The sequence below is a fragment of the Protopterus annectens genome, chromosome 13.part0 (genome assembly GCF_019279795.1).
Source record: "Protopterus annectens isolate FY-2018-M chromosome 13.part0, PAN1.0, whole genome shotgun sequence".
Lineage (NCBI taxonomy): Eukaryota > Metazoa > Chordata > Ceratodontiformes > Protopteridae > Protopterus > Protopterus annectens.
Genome location: NC_056747.1, coordinates 244,303,356 through 244,322,634, shown reverse-complemented (window position 1 = coordinate 244,322,634; position 19,279 = coordinate 244,303,356).

Genomic DNA, 19,279 nt, shown 5'->3' with positions numbered 1-19,279 from the left:
GACACAACAGCCATACCCCAATCTTCTTTAGAAGAGGGATTATATTGTAAGAGTGCAGCAAAATTCCTCAGAAAAGCAACTAAAAGGAGTGGCAAACAAAAAGTTTGTAGAGCTAAGTTCTTTCATTCATCATACTGCAGCTGGAAAGTTAATGTGGGAAAACTGGAGACAGTTTTTCAAAATGTATATGTCCTAAAGAGACAGTGACAGGTACAAGGACTGAATTTGAGAAGCCTCTAGCCAAAGGCATGTTGAGAAGTGACCAGAGGAATATCTGGTGTCTACAGAAGCATTTCCAGAAGCGGCAGCAGAGAACTGAGGTTATCCTGACATGCAGTTTAACGAAGACATTTCCGATGTTATTTCGAGTAAGTCAGCTGTAAAAGAAAAGACCACAGACTTATATAAACATTCAAAATATGGCAGATTATTGAAGAAGCTACTTTGAAAGCTTGCAAGGAGTGAAAAGTAGTAAAATGTGTTTTGAAATTAATGCTACACAGTATTCTACTAGTAAAATATTTTGGCCCAGAATTTGAAACATTGACTCAAAGTACAATGAAAAGAATGCTAAATGAATATTTAATATTTCATTGCACAATTAATCATAATAAAGTTTGTTCATAGGTTCATAGGTAGATACTAGGCTATCTGCCCTAGGGCATTTATAAGCCTAGCCAGAGTGTATTTGGCTTCCGCCTCCCTATTAGATTAGCCTACTGTGCCTCTGTAAAGTAGGTCACAGACGGTACCCTTTTAAGATTAGTTTACTGTGCCTCTGTCTAGCAGGGACACAGAAGAGATCCCAGGGGTGAATTTGCGATTTCCCATCCATGCGTCCAGATTTCGCTTGAAGAGGGTCAGCGAGGGGCTATGTCTAACATGAATTGGGATTCTATTTCAGAGTGAGGGGAGCCTCTGGGAAATGAATCTGTCCCTCCAGCATGTCCTATTTATTTTTGTGCTGAGGTTTAGGTCCCTGGAGCATGTAGCTCTAAGGGACTTGGATTTTTTGAGGTGGAGCATGTCCATTAATTCTGGGTTTGACATGGCTTTGTACGTCAGGCATAGATCACCTCTGAGCAGGCGGTAAGCAACTGAGTAGAGCTGGAGTTTCTTTAGTCGAGCTGCATAGGACATCTGTTTGTAGCCCATGATCCTCTTGGTGAGGTACTTTTGGGGTCTGTTGGGATGGCTAAAATAACAAGATGGTATAATTATTAAAGTTAGAACTCCTACATAACTAGTTTATTACACTATAGTATTACGCAGTTATCACCAGAGCCAGAGAGTTTATATTCATAAAGTTTGGAAAAATGTTGTCATAAAAAGTATAGTGAAATGATAAATTCATTAGATGGTATATTTACTGAAATCTGCCTCAGATAATCTCAGAAACATGTCTAAAGAGATGTGGATGTAACACAGGCATTGCTTCTCTATGACACTGCTGCCTGATACTTTCAGTGAATGGGTTGATTTGCTGTTAAGTGGTGCAGTTTTAAATACACGTTGCTGAAGCTGGCAGCAATGGTCATGTCTCCATCTTTTTATTTTAGCCATCCCAATATAAAAAAACATTACTTTCAGGCGGTCCCTAAAGTATTATACATTTAAGAAAGTGTGCTTAAACCTAATGCAAGTCTTTTGGACTTGAATTTTAGTACTCTAATTGCCGCAATTCTGATTTATATTTTTAGCATAGTTGATTTATGTGTTTCAGCTGAGTTTGTGTTTGCCATGTTTGATTTTATAGTACTGTGTCTTACTTGGGCTCAAGCATTTAAATAAAGTGCAGCACAGATGTTGGAATTGTATTCCACTGAGTGAGGTGGGCCACCACTGTTTGGCAGGAGTTTTATAAGAATACTGACCTCAGTTTGCTCCCTCTCAAATACTTTTTAGACTGTAGTTTCATTATATTTAATAATAATATTGATTCTTTATCAAATACCCTACTTGATATACCTTTCCCCACCCTCTGCCTTATCACTTTACTCTCCTTCTAATCTATTTCCTCTTGCCCTACATTTGAAAGAAATAGTAATACTCATATCATTTTACTGTTATTCTAGATTATGCTGAGCTGCTGTTCTGTCGTATGTTTATTTTTTATGAGTATGTAAAGTAGTATACTTTATGTAAATACTGCTATACTGAATGGTATTGAATGTTAATATCTCTGTACTTTTAATGTGGTTCTTTTACTTACTTTGTTGTTAATTATTGCATATGTTTTGGAGCTTTACTCCTCGGGTCTCCACTGAAAAAGGGCATCCTCCCAGTCGGACTAACTTGGTCGACAAATGTCAAATAAATAAATAGTTCCCTAATACCAAGCACAACTTCTCTATCAATCAATAAATTTACAGAAAGTAACCACAGAAATTCCAATCACTATGCAGCAGTGTTAACCCTGTTGAAAGTCTGATAGGCAGAAATAAAGATCACTTGGACAATTTATGAATTGTCCCAACACAGTAAAACTGCATGGACCTTAAGCTAACAGAAATAAAAGTAAGTTTTTCAAAACGGCATTTTTTATTGTGAACAAGTGATAGATAAAAGAAGGTTGCACAAATCACAAGGCAATATGGAGGCTGTGTTAAACACATCTCAACCTAAGAATGTGTAACTTCTGAGGATGTACTTGGGACTGATGAATTACTATTACTCGTTTCCAGCCAACCTTTCATTCTTCCTCTCTCTGTTTGCAATGTTACAGGACAGGTTTACATTGGATTGGAAAGAAAAACTCAAACAAACTTACCTTTTAACTAAAAGGGTGATAACATCGGACAAGATGGCAACACAATGTAAAATATCTTAGTTTATGATGCTTGTATATGACTCTTTACCTCACAGAATAGGTGCCATTCTATCTGTAAATTAAAAATGGTACAAAGCAGCTCATTTTATCTGCTTAAAGGTCATTGACGAAAGTCGAACATAATTATGTCCAGTAGGACAGAAGAGCCCTTAACCTGATCTGGAGAATAAAGACATCTAATCAGTATTTGTATGAAAAGAGACAAGCATTGATAATAAATCATCAGTTATTGGTGTACACATTTAAGCCAAATAAATGGGATGCATAAAATGATTATAGCAGAGCTATAGCATTGCTCCTTTCCAAGGGTATACTCCTAAAACCCCGAAATGAAGGGAGTAGAAACATTGTAATCTTGATCAACTCTCATGACTGCCATATGAGAAGGCAGAAGTGTGACAGCTAGTTGCCAGTGACCAACAAAGTCATCTAAAAGGAAACCAGAAATGACCAAGTACTGTTACAGAGACACAATATTAACATAAATGTATTGGCATGAAGGGGGGGATTTGCTGTACCTGCACTGGTAGCTAGGAAAGAAGTTATGCACAAGGACATAAGCCATGTTTTATGGATCTAGAATGGTAATTCATCTTAAGTTACATATCAGATTGTTAGGCACCCTATACAAAGAGATATTTACAAACCATGGAAATGAAGATGGTCAGTCATAGCTTTAAATGGTGGCCTAGAACTGCCAAACAAGTTGAAGATTTAGCAAAAAGCTGAACTAGGTGCTAAGCAGTCCAAATATTAACCACAAGCGCCCTTACTCTCTTTTGAATGGGTGCCAAGGTAGTACAACCTTGTTGATTTTGAAAGACAATTTATAGACTCACTGTGCTCTTAATGGCCACAGGTCACATTTTTTAAATAACTTTTGGGACTGCTACTTATTTCAAGCCCTACCAACCCCACTATAATCCCCCATCTCCATGTCTCATTCTGGTGTCCTCCTTTGTGCACAGGCTCACAACTATGAAGCTTGTAAGCAAATGGAATGAGATGAGGTATGCACAGGAGTCATCATACTGCAACTTCTGGTGTTTTTGGTCATTTTTTGCTAACTCTAAAGTCTTTCTCTCCAAGTCTGACATCATCATGTGAGGCTGGGTAAGCAGAGCTTACATACCTACTCTGGGCCTATAAGGCAGCCACACCTTCTATATCCCCAGCCAAGTGTCTTTCTTTATTTCTGAGCTCCATTCTCTGACAAAGCTCCACTAGAGACACTCATCACATCTTCTGCATAGCCATAGGCCTGTGACATCAAGCTGCTAACCAAATTTTGGTCATTTGGCCCATATTCAGGGCATTACCTTTCCATGCACCTGGCATAAACTAGTGGCCTTAGGGGTTTACCTTTAAAATGTTGAAATCAATGTGTTCGAGTGTTCACTTACCTGAACCAAAATGCCAAAAACAACACTTTGCTCGCACTCACATGTGTGAACCAGTCATTTTAAGAAAGTCGACACTCAAGAATGTTGACTTTCACATTAACTACCTGCACTTTTGGATTTCTCCTACAAATGTGCCCCCCTGCACCCCTTGCTACTTATATATACAAACTCTGAGATCGCACGACAATGAGGGAAACAGTACATTTCCCAATCCCCACTATAGTGCAATCTGCACTCAGAAGGCCGAATTCACGACAGCAAATGCTACTGTGTATTTGCTGTTATGACTTTAACATTTTTTTTCACTAAAACGAAACTTTGCAAAGTGCCTTTCACACATGTTGAGTCACACAGATAACCAACGTCATTTTAAAGGTAAACCGGCCTTAGGTTATTTACACTGAATCAACTACATCACTGAAGACTTTTGCAGTGCTATGAACGTTTACAAATAATGGCCTGCCACAACAGATTGTCTTTAAAAATGGACCACTGTTTACTTCAGAAGAGTTGCAATTTAGTATCCGCTTTTTATCATCTAACTTTGACAAGGTTAGCAGAAACTTTTATCAAAGCTTTAAAAAAAAATAATCATGGCTATGGACCCTAACCACAAACCATTTTAGTTTAAAGTTCATACAGTTGTCTTAGCAAATTTTAATGCAGTACAAGCAAACACCAACTCAGTACCAACAACAGTGGGATCAATGCTCTACCCTGGTCACCAAATACATAAATAAATAAATAACACAGAACTTGAAGTCAACAAAGGAGATAGTAAAACATAATGTGCACAGAACAGTGTATAACAAACATGACAAAATGACCTTCTTGCCATGTCCTGATTTGGCTTCTCAAATAAAGACTTGTATTATTTACTGCTCATTATATTTGTCGTGGAATTGTAGGCAATATAGTTTCAGGATGGCTGAATGAGTATAGTGAGAAGGTGAGTATTTTTTGCTTTTCTACCTTTTCCCCTTTTCTGCAAGTATGTGTAATCTAAGTACTATATATATGGAGGCTGTGAGTGTGAGAGCAAAATCCTCATGTTGGGAGGTGCAGAAGGGCAGACCCTGCAAAATAATATTTATTGAGATTACTCTGTTTTTTTTAACAACTTGTTATGATTGTGTTATTTTGTGTTTTTACATGGTTCATTTTTGTATGTTTTATATCCCATTTGAATTGGACTTGAAATTGCTTTACAAATCCAAGAAAATGTAAGCATATGATTATGAAGTTGGTCAGGAATTTTTCCATGAGGCAGTATGTCTTACCATGTGATAGAATAACTAACACATGGAAAGTAGGTCACATTGTTTGAAGAACAGGACATCTGAAACATACAGCTGATATAGGACATAATACTTGCAACCTGCGCAGACCAAACTTGAAGTGCTTACATAACAAGTGGTGTACTACTAACTAAAGGATTACTTCACTTTTAATTGGAAACTAGATTTAATGTAGCTTAACATATTTATTTGTTAACCAGGTAAGTGGATTGGCCATCAGAAACTTTTCAGTCATAGGTTCATAGGTTGAAACTAGGCTATCGACCCTAGGGCCTATACAAGCCTAGCCATAACAATTCTCTGGCTATTTCTTCCCACAGTATTTACTTCCCAGAACCCCTGTCTAGCAGGGCGACTGACGTGATCCCCGGGGTGAATTTCCTATCTCCCATCCAATCATCAAGGTTCCTTTTGAAGAAGGCCAAAGAGGCACACTGCTTCACATGTATGGGCAGTCTATTCCAGAGTATGGGGAGTCTCTGGGTCAGGAACCTATCCCTCCAGCATATTTTGTTCATTGTGATGACAAGGTTTAGATCCCTGGAGCGTATGTCTCTGAGGGATTGGGATTTCTTTAAGTGTAGCATGTCCAACAGTTCTAGGTTTGACATGGCCTTGTATGTTAAGCAGAGATCACCTCTGAGTAGACGATATGCAACAGAGTATAGGTGGAGTTTTTTTAGACGGTCAGGAAACGGCATCTGCTTTAGGCCTGTGATTCTTTTAGTGAGGTATTTCTGCGGACTTTCCAGTTGCTGCAGATGTTTTATGAGGTACATACCAAACGGGGCATGTATTCTACAATGGGTCTAATGAGGGATCAGTACAGTGGGACAATGACCTCCTTTTTTCCGGATGAAAATCCCTTAGTGATGAGGTGTGCAACATAGAAGGATTTCCTGACTGTTGTGGCGATGTGGTTATTGAAGGTGAGACCACTGTCCACCTGTGTCCCAAAGTCTCTTATCACACTTTCAGTGTTTAGTGTACTGCCACCTATGTGGTAATTCACGGGTACATGTTTTTTTCCAAAGGGGATAACTATACATTTCTTGGCATTGAGCTTGAGCCAATGGCTCTGGCACCAAGCATTTGTTTCTGTGAGGCCCTTTTGTAGAATATCCACACCATTTGGGGATTCAATAATAGCTCCCAGTTTGCAGTCATCTGTGAACTTTGTTAGCCAGAGTCCCTTAGTGTTGGCCTGTACTTCAGAGAAGTAGATACCAAACAAGAGCAGTCCCAGGACTGAACCCTGAGGTACTCCACTTGTCTGGAGCTGGATTCAGCTACTTTTACAGTGTGGGTTCTGTCAGTAAGCCAGCTGGCAACCCATCGAGTGACGTAGGGATCAATGCCCAGCTTAGTAAGTTTATCTATGATTCCAGAGTGAGGGATGGTGTCGAAGGCCTTGGCAAGGTCCAGATAGGCTGTGTGGACCACCCTACCCTTGTCCAAAGCTCTGGATACTGATTCAAAGAAGTCAATCAGGTTCAGGAGACAAGATCGGCCCTTCACGAACCCAAACTGAGTGGAGTTCAGTGTCTGCAGGTTGTCAATGTCTTTGTTTATAAGTTCCATGATAATACGTTCCATGGCCTTACAGATCAGGCTCGTCAGACTGATGGGGCAGTAGTTCCCAGGATCCAAGGTAGATCCCTCCTTGTGGAATGGGATAACTGTAGCTGTGTGCCACTCAGCGGACACGAAGCCTGAGGTGAGGCTATGATTAAACATGACACTTAGGTGAGGTGCCATTTCATTTTGTAGTTCATGTAGTACACAGCCTGGGATGTCATCTGGTCCCATGAATGCTGTATTCTTAGCTTTGGAGAGTGCATTTTTTACCCGTGTGGCCATTATTATCAGAATTTGGCAATCTTTCGATATTGAGATGGGCCCTTGAGGTGGGTGAAGTTTTCACTGAATCGATCTGCCAGGATATTGGCAATATCCTTGGGATCAGTATATTTAATGCCATTCTGTTGTAACTCAGAGCAGATCTGAGCATTGCCATTTAGATTCTTGACATAAAGGAACTCTAAGGACAATTAAAATACAGAGAGCCAGGTTCCAAAAAACCTGGTTTTGGTACAAGTGACTTATTCCAGTGTATAAGCATCCAACCAGATGCAAGTAAGCTCTGATCAATAACTCTGCTGAAAAATCTATCTTGTGTGAATGAGTTACTACAACCCTTGAGCATAATCAACTACTTGGGCAAGTTTGTACCAGACTCTTTCACATCACTTAATCTTTCAACAGACTTGTTACAGAGAAAAAATTATCATGGGAATTATCAACTATTTGGGCAAGTTTGTACCAAGCTTTTCCACATAGTTTAGTCCTTCAATAGACTTAGGACAGAAAAGTGTAACATGGTCCTGGGGACATGTTCAAGCCTAAGCATTCAACAAAGTTAAAGAAATTCTTACAATCTCTCCTGTGTTAGTTTACTATGACATCAAGAAGTACACAATACAAAATGCAGATGTTAGTAGGAACATTATAGAGGCAGCCTTACTCTAAACAGATGAATAAGGGTTAGGTCATGTTGCCTATTGCCACAAAATGCTAGACGTGGAACAGAGATATTCAAACTGAAGAAAAAAAAAAAGAGTGCCTGCAAGTGTGTGGGCATGTAAAATATTCTTCAGACACCTACTAAGGCTCAAGAGTTTCTGTCACCAAACTGATCATAAACCATTAGGTCCACTAATAAGTTCATATGACCCAGATAGATTTTCACCAATGTACCTGAAACTGTTAATGAGATTAAGGAGTTTCAATGCCAGATTGACACACATGCCTGAAAACAACTTGTTGCACATGAGTTATCCAGAAAACCTATACATGACCACTGATTATCAAATACTGAAGATGATGTTGCAGCTTATGTATAAAACAAATTAATGACATGACCTGTAACTACTAAACGACTATAAAAAATTAAAACAAGCTACTAAAAATGATCCAAAGCTGTAAGCTATTTAACATGTGCATAATAGATGACCAAATCATTGGACATAAACCAAAAGCTTATGTATAAGTATTACACAGTTGACAGCTTACCGTTGTTTCAAGACTGTCTGGTTTTACCCTTAACTCAGTGATAAGAAGTTCTACATCAAATATACAAAGATCAACAGGGCCTCTCCAAATGTTGAGAAAGAATCAAAATGTCAGTGTGGTGGCCAAACGTCAACCATGACATCGTTAACTGATTGTTGAAGTCTTGTATCTGTATTATGCATAAGTCATTGCAATGAGATGACAGCCATTTATGCTAACACCATTAACAAAAAGTTCTTGGCAAAAGACAGTTGCTGACTTGCAACATGAAAGCAAGAGCTATCCTGTTGTTGCAGGCTACTAGTTCTGTGAAATTTCATATACTCCAACTAACCAACAACTAATAGCTTGGATTCAAGACTATGTTCAAGACATGGTCTACCAACAGAACTGGTTACAGACAATGGTACACAGCTTATGCCCAGTAGACTCCCACAGTTCACGATTGACTACTGTTTCACTCATAGTATGCTAAGTCCTCACTATCCACAAATAAATAGTGAAACTGAGATGACAGATCATCATAAAGCTTCTTGCGGCATACTGAGCCACTCTGCAAAGTGCATCCCCAACTTACATATACAAATTCCATGGTCACACTCCAGTGAGGGGAAGCCTGCTCGCTCCATTCAAATGTTAGTGCAGTTTTTATGAACTGGGATAAAACCAACAAATCACACTAAAGCCAGTCCACAGGGAATGCCTTGCAGTAGTATAGGACTGCCACTGCTTGAAGAGACCCTCTCAGATATTCAATCTATGAAAAACCTTGTGACGTCTCCTCTCTGGGCCAGTAATCAAGAAGCCTGAATCCTCACCATTTACACTGGAGAGGGACATTCACTTGGAACAAAAATAGATACACACAGTATTTCCAGATGCAGTTCTCTGCATCAAGCGCAATTTCCTTTAAGAGCACACAAGGAACACACTCAGTCCGGGGTGTGGATTTCTGTCTCTGTCTCATTCCAGGTCCTCAGTAAGACTCCCCACTGGCACTGTCCAAGCCAAGCCCTCCAGCACCCTCTCTAAGAAACCAGTGCTTTGCGTCCCTGCTCTGAGCAGCTGACACACAGACACACACACACACACACACACACACACACACACACACACACACACACACACACACACACACACACACAAACACACACCTGGGAAAGGCTGGCACAGACTTTCTAGCTATGCCCCCTTCTTCCCAGGCTATAAGGTAGCTACTGCTACCAGACACTCTAAAGAAAGCTTCTCTAAGGCTCTTACAAGGGTACCCAATTATACTGAGTGAAATTAATATTAATACAAATTATAGTGTTTGGCCAATTAAATAAGGCTTTCAGGAATGGCCACAGAGTTATCAAATAAATACAAGCACTCTCAAAGGTTAAAATAGTCTCTAAAGGACTAACCACAATAAAAAGTTTAATTATATTTAATAATCCGTAATGAAGAACATGAAGATACTAAATATCTATTTACAATAAACACCATAGTTTCAATCACAGGAAATATTGAAATAACACAGATGAATAGATTCACACCGATAGAGAAAACAGTATTTAACTAATCTCACTATATTTTCCTAACTAATCTAATGAACTACTATTCCTTGTGGTGACTTACTAGAGCAAGGTAAGATGAGGTTGGTGAGGGATCCTTCTATGTCAGGTTTCAAAAACAGAGTGCTCTGAGACTTCTGTCTCATAGTTCATAGGTTCATAGGTTTATACTAGGCTAACTGCCCTAGGGCATTTATAAGCCTAGCCCAAAGTTATGTGGCTTACGCCACCCCTTATGTTAGAAATACTGTGCCCATTAGTTTGTTTTGCCTCTGTCCAGTAGTGACACAGAGATGATTCCCAGCGTAAACCTATGATCTCCCATCCACCGGTCAAGATTTCTCTTGAACAGAGTCAGCGAGGTGCTCTGCCTCACATGGACCGGGATTTTATTCCACAGCATGGGGAGTCTTTGGGTGATAAATCTATCCCTCCAGCACGTCCTATTTATATCCATGCTAAGGTTTAAGTCTCTTGCTCTAGTGGTTTTGGTGGATTTGCTTTTTTTGAGGTGGAGCATGTCCATTAATTCCGGGTTGGTCATGGCCTTGTATGTCAGGCACAGGTCACCTCTGAGCAGACGGTATGCAACTGAATAGAGTTGGAGTTTCTTCAGTCTGGCAGCATATGACAGGTTTTGGAGTCCCTTTATCCTTTTGGTGAGGAACTTTTGGGGTCTCTCCAATTGCTGCAGGTGTCGGGTGAGATACATCCCGAATGGGGCATTGTACTTGATCATTGGTCTGATAAGTGAAGAGTACAGGGGAACAATGACCTCACTTGATCTGGATGTGTATCCCTTCATGATCAGGTGGGCAATGTAGAAGGTCTTCGAACCACTTTAGCGACGTGAGTGTCAAAGGCGAGGCCACTGTCAACCTGGGTCCCCAGGTCCCTGATGACCTCTTCTGTGCTTAGTGGGTTGCCACCTATATGGTAGCTTGGGGTTACCTTGTTTTTCCCGAAGGGTATGACTATACACTTTTTTGCGTTTAACTTCAGGCCATGGCTCTGGCACCAGCTATCAGTTTCCGTGAGACCCCTCTGAAGGATGTATGCGTCCGATGTACTATCCACTATGGCACCCAGTTTGCAGTCATCCGCAAACTTTGTCAGCCATAGTCCTCCTATGTTTGCCTGTACTTCTGAGAAGTAGATGCCGAACAATAGGGGGCCAAGGACTGAGCCCTGTGGGACTCCACTTGTAATCATCTAGTATTAAAACATCATTTTGTGATGGATTACAGAATGACATGACATGCATCTTGTCATCTGAATTCTGCTTCCCATAATACTCCCATTCCTAGCAAATGATCCAGCATCTCACACACATGTTACCATACACACAGACAGAGTTTTGCTAAGATCAGGTGCATCTTCTGGAAGTCATAAAACCATAAAACACTTCCACTGTTCCCACAGGAGCTAATAAACAATTATCTGGCACAGACATTTCACCTCTGGCTGCAGTCAGAATTGTAAGATACGATCTTTACAGCTTAAATTAAGTAATTTAATGTCTTACTATTTTTCAGAGTTATCTGGGCTGAGATTAACCTCTTCTCTTCCACTATCTTATTTACAAAAGTACAGTCTGATATAAATATATATTTATTTTCTGTCCAGCAGGGCACACTGTTGATACATTTTTAATACAAGCAACTTTACAAATACATTTTCAACACAAACATCTGTACAAATCAGCTTGATATACAAATGACATATGATTCTTTATAAAATCCCAGCTCCTCTGCCCAACTTCTCCTGGCATAGTTGGTAATACCTCACATCGTCACAAACCTCAAGAGATTTAACCTGTGAAAAAAAAGTATTTCATGAGCAAAAGAAATGCTGTAGTTGACATTTGAAATCATACCTCTAGTATTAACTAGTACTAAGTTAAAAATACTACTGCATGCCGTATTTTTGGTTCAGTTCCTTGCTAGGGTGCCTTCTGTGTAGCATAACTTTTTTTGTCTGCATATTTTCCTTGTGTGCATGTTTTTTGGCAGGATCTTCAGTTTCAATCTCCATGACAAAGACATGTATGCAGGTGTATTGGTGGGTCTCTATACTGCCTGTACAGCTATGTGTATGTGACTGTCTGCATTTGCCGCTCAATAGACTGGCATCCCATCCAAGACTATTACTTTGATCTATGCCAGAGGAGTCCTAGAACAAGCACCACAACCCTGAACAGAACAAACTGGGTACAACAAAATTGATGGATGAATAATACTGCAACATTTACGGTATGATCATAATTCGTAACAAGTCACTTTTGCATGAATACTGCTTCTCTTAACAGTAGGTTATTTTTAATTGTATTGTCATTGTCTTATTGCTTATATTATCTAGTAAATTCCCAAGGCATATATGTACAAGTGTGAGTGAATGATTAGCTGGCCTAACCATTCAAGCCACAGTAAAGGCACGATGTTCGTCGTCTCCCATTGCTGCAGTCCTGACAAATGGGTACTCCGCTGCCCACTATCGGCCCGAATACCAAAGGGCTAGATCTGGCGTCGGTCACGGGCGCCTGAGACTGACGTAAGTACTTGTCAGTACAAATGCGCATGACCGACGCCATAACCTCAGTCTTTCTTGCCGCATGGTCCTCAGCAGAAGCAGTTTTTGCAAGTGCCGTTCGGCGTTCTGGAACTGTCGGTTTTCGAGTTTCAGACCGGATACCAAGTTGGCTAAGTACCCTGTTGGGAACATTTTTTGTCTTTTTTGTCTTTTTCTTGCCTCAGTGTTGCCGGATGTCAGAAAAAGTTAATAACTGTATTTCTTGTGGGAAACAGATTCCTCATAGGGATTACCATTCACTTTGCATTCCTTGTTTAGGGCCTGAGCACGACATTGTTGGGTGTCGCTTTTGTGCTACTTTTAACAAGCGTACTATTAAACGTCGGTTGGACTGTGCTAGGCTAGTGTTTGGTAGGCGTTGTAATTATAACATGCCGTCGGATTCTCCGACGACTGGTTCTTCTAAGAAGCGCAGAGATAAGTCTTTGCGGTCCAAACAGGTTGAGGCGTCCACTCCGGACGTCGGTTCTGTGGAACCACTAACTGCTTCAGTGGCTCCTTCTGACAGTTTACCAGTGTGTCTAGGGGAGCCTTTGTTACTGCAGGAAGTGGCTTCTCCTGTGTTAGGCCATGCTGAGGGTGCTTCTTTGTTGTCGGTAGCTTCCTCCCCTCATAGGGTAGTTGGACCTCCTCCTTCTCAGGGCAAGGGCCATTCTAAATCTAAGTCTATCCCTGCTGGTGCTTTTCCCCAGGGTCCAGCTCCTAGGAAGCACATGTTAAAGATGGCTGAAGATTTGATTACTTTAATTAGGGGTTCCATGCCCCCCCCCCTGTGAAGTGGCCCAGGATTGACACAGAGTTGGGGGGTCTGGTTCAGTCTTCCAATGAGTCGGATTCCTCTGTGGAAGAGCTTCAGGATTTCCCTCCCTATTCTGATTCGGAGGCTGAGGACGCTACTCCCTCAAGGCCCCTCCAGAAGATTTTTCTTTCTCTGAAACTTTGCATTCCATGAGGGAACATTTCCAGTGGGATGGCCAGGATTATTCTGATTCTCGTAAAAGGCTGAGAGAATTCTTGTTTTTACCTCAGCACAGGCCTTTGGCTATTCCCCCTGTACTGGATGTTGTTCAGGATGTATTTTCTGAGGCTGCCCTTAACCCAGATTCTCTGCCCCCTGCCCCAGTTAAACCAGATAGGTACTACAGGGTTCCGGAAGCTCACAAGTACTTGTATAAGAGTCCTAGGGCTGATCCAGAAACTATTTCTCAAGGCCCCAAAGGTGTTAAGGCTTCTGTGGTTAAGAATCCGGTTCCTCTGGACAAGGATGCTAGGGCCCTGGATAGGTGGGGTAAAAAACTGTATACCTCTTCTACTTTGGCTATGAGAGCTTTGAATTGTCAATTTCATATGCTCAGGTATCAGAATTATTTGCTAAGTCAATTGAAATGTAAAAGTGGATGCTTTGTCTGAAGGTGTTGACTGTAAGGAGCTTCAGGATTTAGTGCATGCTTCAGACCAGGTTGGTAAGCATTCATTGCAATGTGGTTTTGATGCTTTACAAGCTTCTTCCAGGGTGGCTGCTACTAGTTCTGTTGTTCGCAGACATGCCTGGCTTAGAGATCAGTCCTTGTCAGAGCATGTTAAGGCTCGCATTATGGATGCTCCTTTGCAATCTGATGTTCTTTTTGGCCCTCCGGTGGAATCAGTTTTGAAGAAGATGGAGGAAAGAGCTAAGTCTATGCAGACGGTAAAGGAATTCTTACAGGTTCAGCCCCCTAAGTTCAGTAGGAATTGGCCTGCTAGGGGATGGTCTTTTCCCTCTTCGGATTTTCATTCTAGGGGCAGGTCGAGGCGTGGTAGAGGTATGGCTTCTTCTCAGGGCCCTGTTACTTCTAGGCCTTTGAATTCTTTTACCCCTTCTGCTGGGGTGGGCAGGGGTCAGTCCTTTCGGAAGCAGTCCCAATGACTCAGGTCTTCAGCTGCCAGACTCTGCTTTGCTGCCAGCTCCCCTAGTGGGAAAAATGGGACTTTTCGAAGGGAATTGGCATTTGGTTACCCAAGACAAATGGGTATTGGACATTATAACTCGAGGCTACAAGTTTTATTTTCACACATTCCCTCCTTTCAAAGGTATGCCGGATGTGCCTCCTCAGCAAAGACTGGAAGCGCAGGCACAGATTTTTTCTCTGCTCCGGTTGGGAGCAATACAGGCAGTTCCTTCTGTGGACAGAGGCACAGGGTTTTATTCCCGTCTTTTCTTAGTACCAAAGAAGGGAAATACTTGGAGGCCCATTCTGGATTTATCCATTCTAAACACCTTTCTGGAAATTCCGAAATTCAAGATGTTGACACTGCAGCAGCTGTTGCCTATGCTAGGCAGAGATCACTGGATGGTGACTTTGGATCTCAAGGAGGCCTATCTTCACATTCCTATCAGGCCCAGTTGCAGGAAATTCCTGAGGTTTCGGACTGGGAATTTACATTATCAGTTCTCTGCGTTGCCCTTTGGCTTATCTACTGCGCCCAGGGTATTCACAAAAGTCCTGGCTCCAGTAATAGCTTTTCTCCGGCTAAGGGAATTCAAATTTATCCTTATCTGGACGCATTGTTTGATACTGGCTCAGGGCAAGCACGAACTTCTTCGACATCTGCAGTTTGTGATGACAGTTTTCAGATGCCTAGGTATTCTGTGAGCGAAATAAAGTCCAGTCTAGTACCCTCACAGGAGATGTGTTTTCTGGGTGTGAGACTGAATACAGCTACTCAGATGGCATCTCTATCCCGGACAAACAAAGAAATCTTCGCCTATACTTCCAGCGGCTATCCGTAATGTCCAGGCTGACTGCAAGGACAGTCCTTCAAGCCTTAGGGTTCATGGCATCTTGCATTCTAGTACTTCCCAATGCCAAACTGCATATGAGGAAGCTACAGTGGTATCTCAAAAGCGCTTGGACTCAACACAGCCACGATTTGGATACTGTCATTCGGATTCTCCTTGCATTCAGAAAGAATTTGTGTGGTGGGCTCAGGAATGTCACCTAAACAAGGGACTCTCTAGACCCAACCGAGGCAAGTCAGATATTAACGACAGACCTCGGAGTCAGCCTGGGGAGCTCATTTCAAAGGAAAATGGATTCAAGACCTTTGGCCCCGGAGTTGCTTCACTTGCATATCAATATGAAGGAGATGCTGGCGGTTCAATTTGCCTTAAAAGCATTCAAGGATCTACTTCACCGGGACTGGTGTTGATTCAACGGACAACACGACTGTCATGTGGTACATCAACAAGCAGGGGTACTCATTCTTACCCTCTTTGCAGACAAGCAATGCTGTTATGGGAAACTGCTTTGATTCGCGCATCACTCTTCGAGCACAGTTTCTGCCAGGAGCACAAAATTCGTTGTGAGATGTTCTGAGCAGACAGATGGTGGATCCTCACGAATGGAAGTTGGATCCTCAGGTATTTCGGTCAATTGACCGTGGCTTTGGGAACTCCAGACATAGATCTGTTCGCTTCTCCTCTGAATTCCCAACTGCCTCTGTTTTGCACAAAGGCTGTTTCATCTGAAAGCCTGGAAAATAGATGCCCTATCCTTCAGTTGAGCAACCTTCACGCAGTATGCCTTTCCTCCTCTGCCTCTTCTTCCACAGGTCCTGTTGAAAGTCAGGAGGGACAAACCTTGCATGATCCTTATAGCACCGGATTGGCCTCGTCAACATTGGTACCCTCTGCTGAGGAGCCTAATTCACGGGACACCTTGGCCATTACCAGGGATTCCTCACTTATTATCTCAGGAAAACAATAATTTTCTCAATGTCAGGGTGCAATCCCTACATCTGACAGCCTGGCGCATTCAGTTTTAGAGGATGAGGGCCTTCAGCTCCCTCCACAAGTTTTGGATGTCCTTTTGGAAGCCAGGCGTCCTAGTACTCGGAAAGTTTATGCTGATAAATGGAAGATTTTTTCTGAGTTCTGCTAAAGGCCTTGATGTCACGCTGTCTAATTTGAGTTGTACTTTGCAATATTTGACTATGTTACTAGACAAGGGTTTGTCCTTCTCCTATAAAAGTGCATGCTGCAGCTATTTCGGCTCACTATGATGGTGATCCTCCTTTCTTTTCACATCCTTTGCTTAAACAGTTTCTTAGAGGGGCAAAGAATATAAGACCCCTACTGACGGGCTCCTACTCCTGCCTGGGATCTTAATTTTGTTTTGGAAAAGCTGACTCTGCCTCCTTTTGAACCTGCAGCTATGGCTGAATTGAAGTTGTTGTCCTGAAGACTGCTTTTTATTGGCTGTTACTTCTGCTAGAAGGGTGTCTGAATTACAGGCTCTCATGGCAGTGGAACCTTTTCTGATTTTTCACCAGGACAGAGTTTCCTTGCGTACTAATCCTACTTTTCTGCCTAAGGTAGTTTCTAATGTGGCATTGAACCAATCTATACATTTGCCTACTTTTTATGCTAACCCCCAAAATGAAGGGAAAGTTTTGCATTCTTTGGATGTGCATAGTAAGTTACGGTATTATTTGTTCAGAACCAATGAGTTCGGAGATCTCAACAGTTATTTGTTTCGCTTGTTGTGGCTTCAAGTGGGAAAGCTGTCTCAAAACAAACTATTTCCAAGTGGATCGGCCATTGTATTGCTTTTGTTACTCTCATCATGGTAAGGAGGTTCCAGTTGGGATCAGGCCTCATTCTACTAGGGCTACGGCCACCTCTACTGCTTTTTCTTTTTGAGAGGGGTAGCTACGAAGACATTCTGGAGGCAGCTACTTGGAGTTCTGTACATACCTTTACCAAGCATTATCATTTGCCTCTTTATTCCAGGTCTAGAGCTGGGTTTGCTAATGTAGTCTTACAGGGCATGCCTGCTGCTCCTCCTGCTATTTAATTGGCCAGCCTCCCTTTTTCCGCTGGTTTTGGGATTCTACCCATTTGTCAGGACTGCAGCAATGGGAGACGACGGAACATAGTACAGTTTTGTACCTACCATAAATGTAGATGTTCGAGGATCTCCATTGCTGCAGTCCTATTCTTCCTCCCTCCTTCCCTTTTTTCTTTTTACATTGGGGTTTTTTGGGTGGTGTTTTCTTTTTTCTTTGCATTCTGACATCTGAGGCAAGAAAGACTGAGGTTATGGTGTCGGTCATGCGCATTTGTACTGACAAGTACTTACGTCAGTCTCAGGCGCCCGTGACCGACGCCAGATCTAGCCCCTTGGTATTCGGGCCGATAGTGGGCAGCGGAGTACCCATTTGTCAGGACTGCAGCAATGGAGATCCTCGAACATCTACATTTATGGTAGGTACAAAACTGTACTTTTCAGTCCTATTGCCAGATAGTGTGTTTTAATATCATTCTGCGTTGCTCTCGAGTTTAGTTTAAGCAACGGATATCTCAATTCAGCAGTGTTCTAATACAAAGCCATTCTCTGTCTCTGATTATACATAGTAACAAATATTCTACATCATTTAAATTAGAATCATTATCCGTTCTTTAAGTCCTAAGTCTGTAGCATTTACTATGACCAGCATTTGTTCCACTAAGAAATGAGAAATTTTGTTTTTACTCCCTACTTAACTGTACAGCACTGTTATTCGTCTGACAAATCCAAAACAATCAGGAAAAGGTTCAGAATTAACGGCCCTTTTAAGCACTGCACATAAATATTTACAAAGAAAAAATGCAACGTACTAATGTCATTATACAATTGTATTGATTTCTTGTTTTCTCACTCAAAAATAATATATATATATATATATATATATATATATATATATATATATATATATATAGATATATATATATAAAGAAACGAATAAAAAATAACAGTTTAAGCAGGACTAAATCATTAACCAAAATTAGGACATTTAACAGTAATAATTATAGATTCAGCCCTGCCGGTTGACAGCTAAGTACAGGGTCGCGGCTAGATTCCCTCGGCTGAAGGGCCCTTGTTCACGCCATACACCCTAGACGCCACATGGGGCGGGACTAGCAATTCCACCCCTGCTTTTGCTTTCTGTTCACATTCGCGCAAGAGGCTAATGTCGGAGCTAATAAGTAGAAAAGTGTAAATCTATCGCTTATTTATATATATATAAATATAGGTACCATTACATTTTTTTGCATTATATTCATCGATTATTTTAATGTAAATAAGAAACGATTATCCTTTTCATCAAAATAAAATATGATTCACATGGATACGACAGAAAGTTGGAGTTCGCGTAGAAAAGTAAATGTTATGTATTTTATTTATCGAACCATTTCATCTAAATGTAGATTAAATTCGTTGCTCCTTTTCATTTACTTCTCAACCTCTTAGCGTAAAGGAGTAAGCACGAAACAAAGCCATAAACTGGGACAAAAGCGTCCGAAAACAGGGTCAGTTTTTAAATATTACTCTCTCAAACTTAGAAAGTTAATAGAATAACAGGTTGGGCATTAGCATACATTTTTCTTGGAAGGGTATAAAATCTGAAAATGTGTCTGTCAGTAAGAAATCTGGACAAAGCCATAAATAAAAGTGGGACAAAGGCGCCAAAATAGGGACACTTTCCCTGTGTATAAATCAAATAATTTCT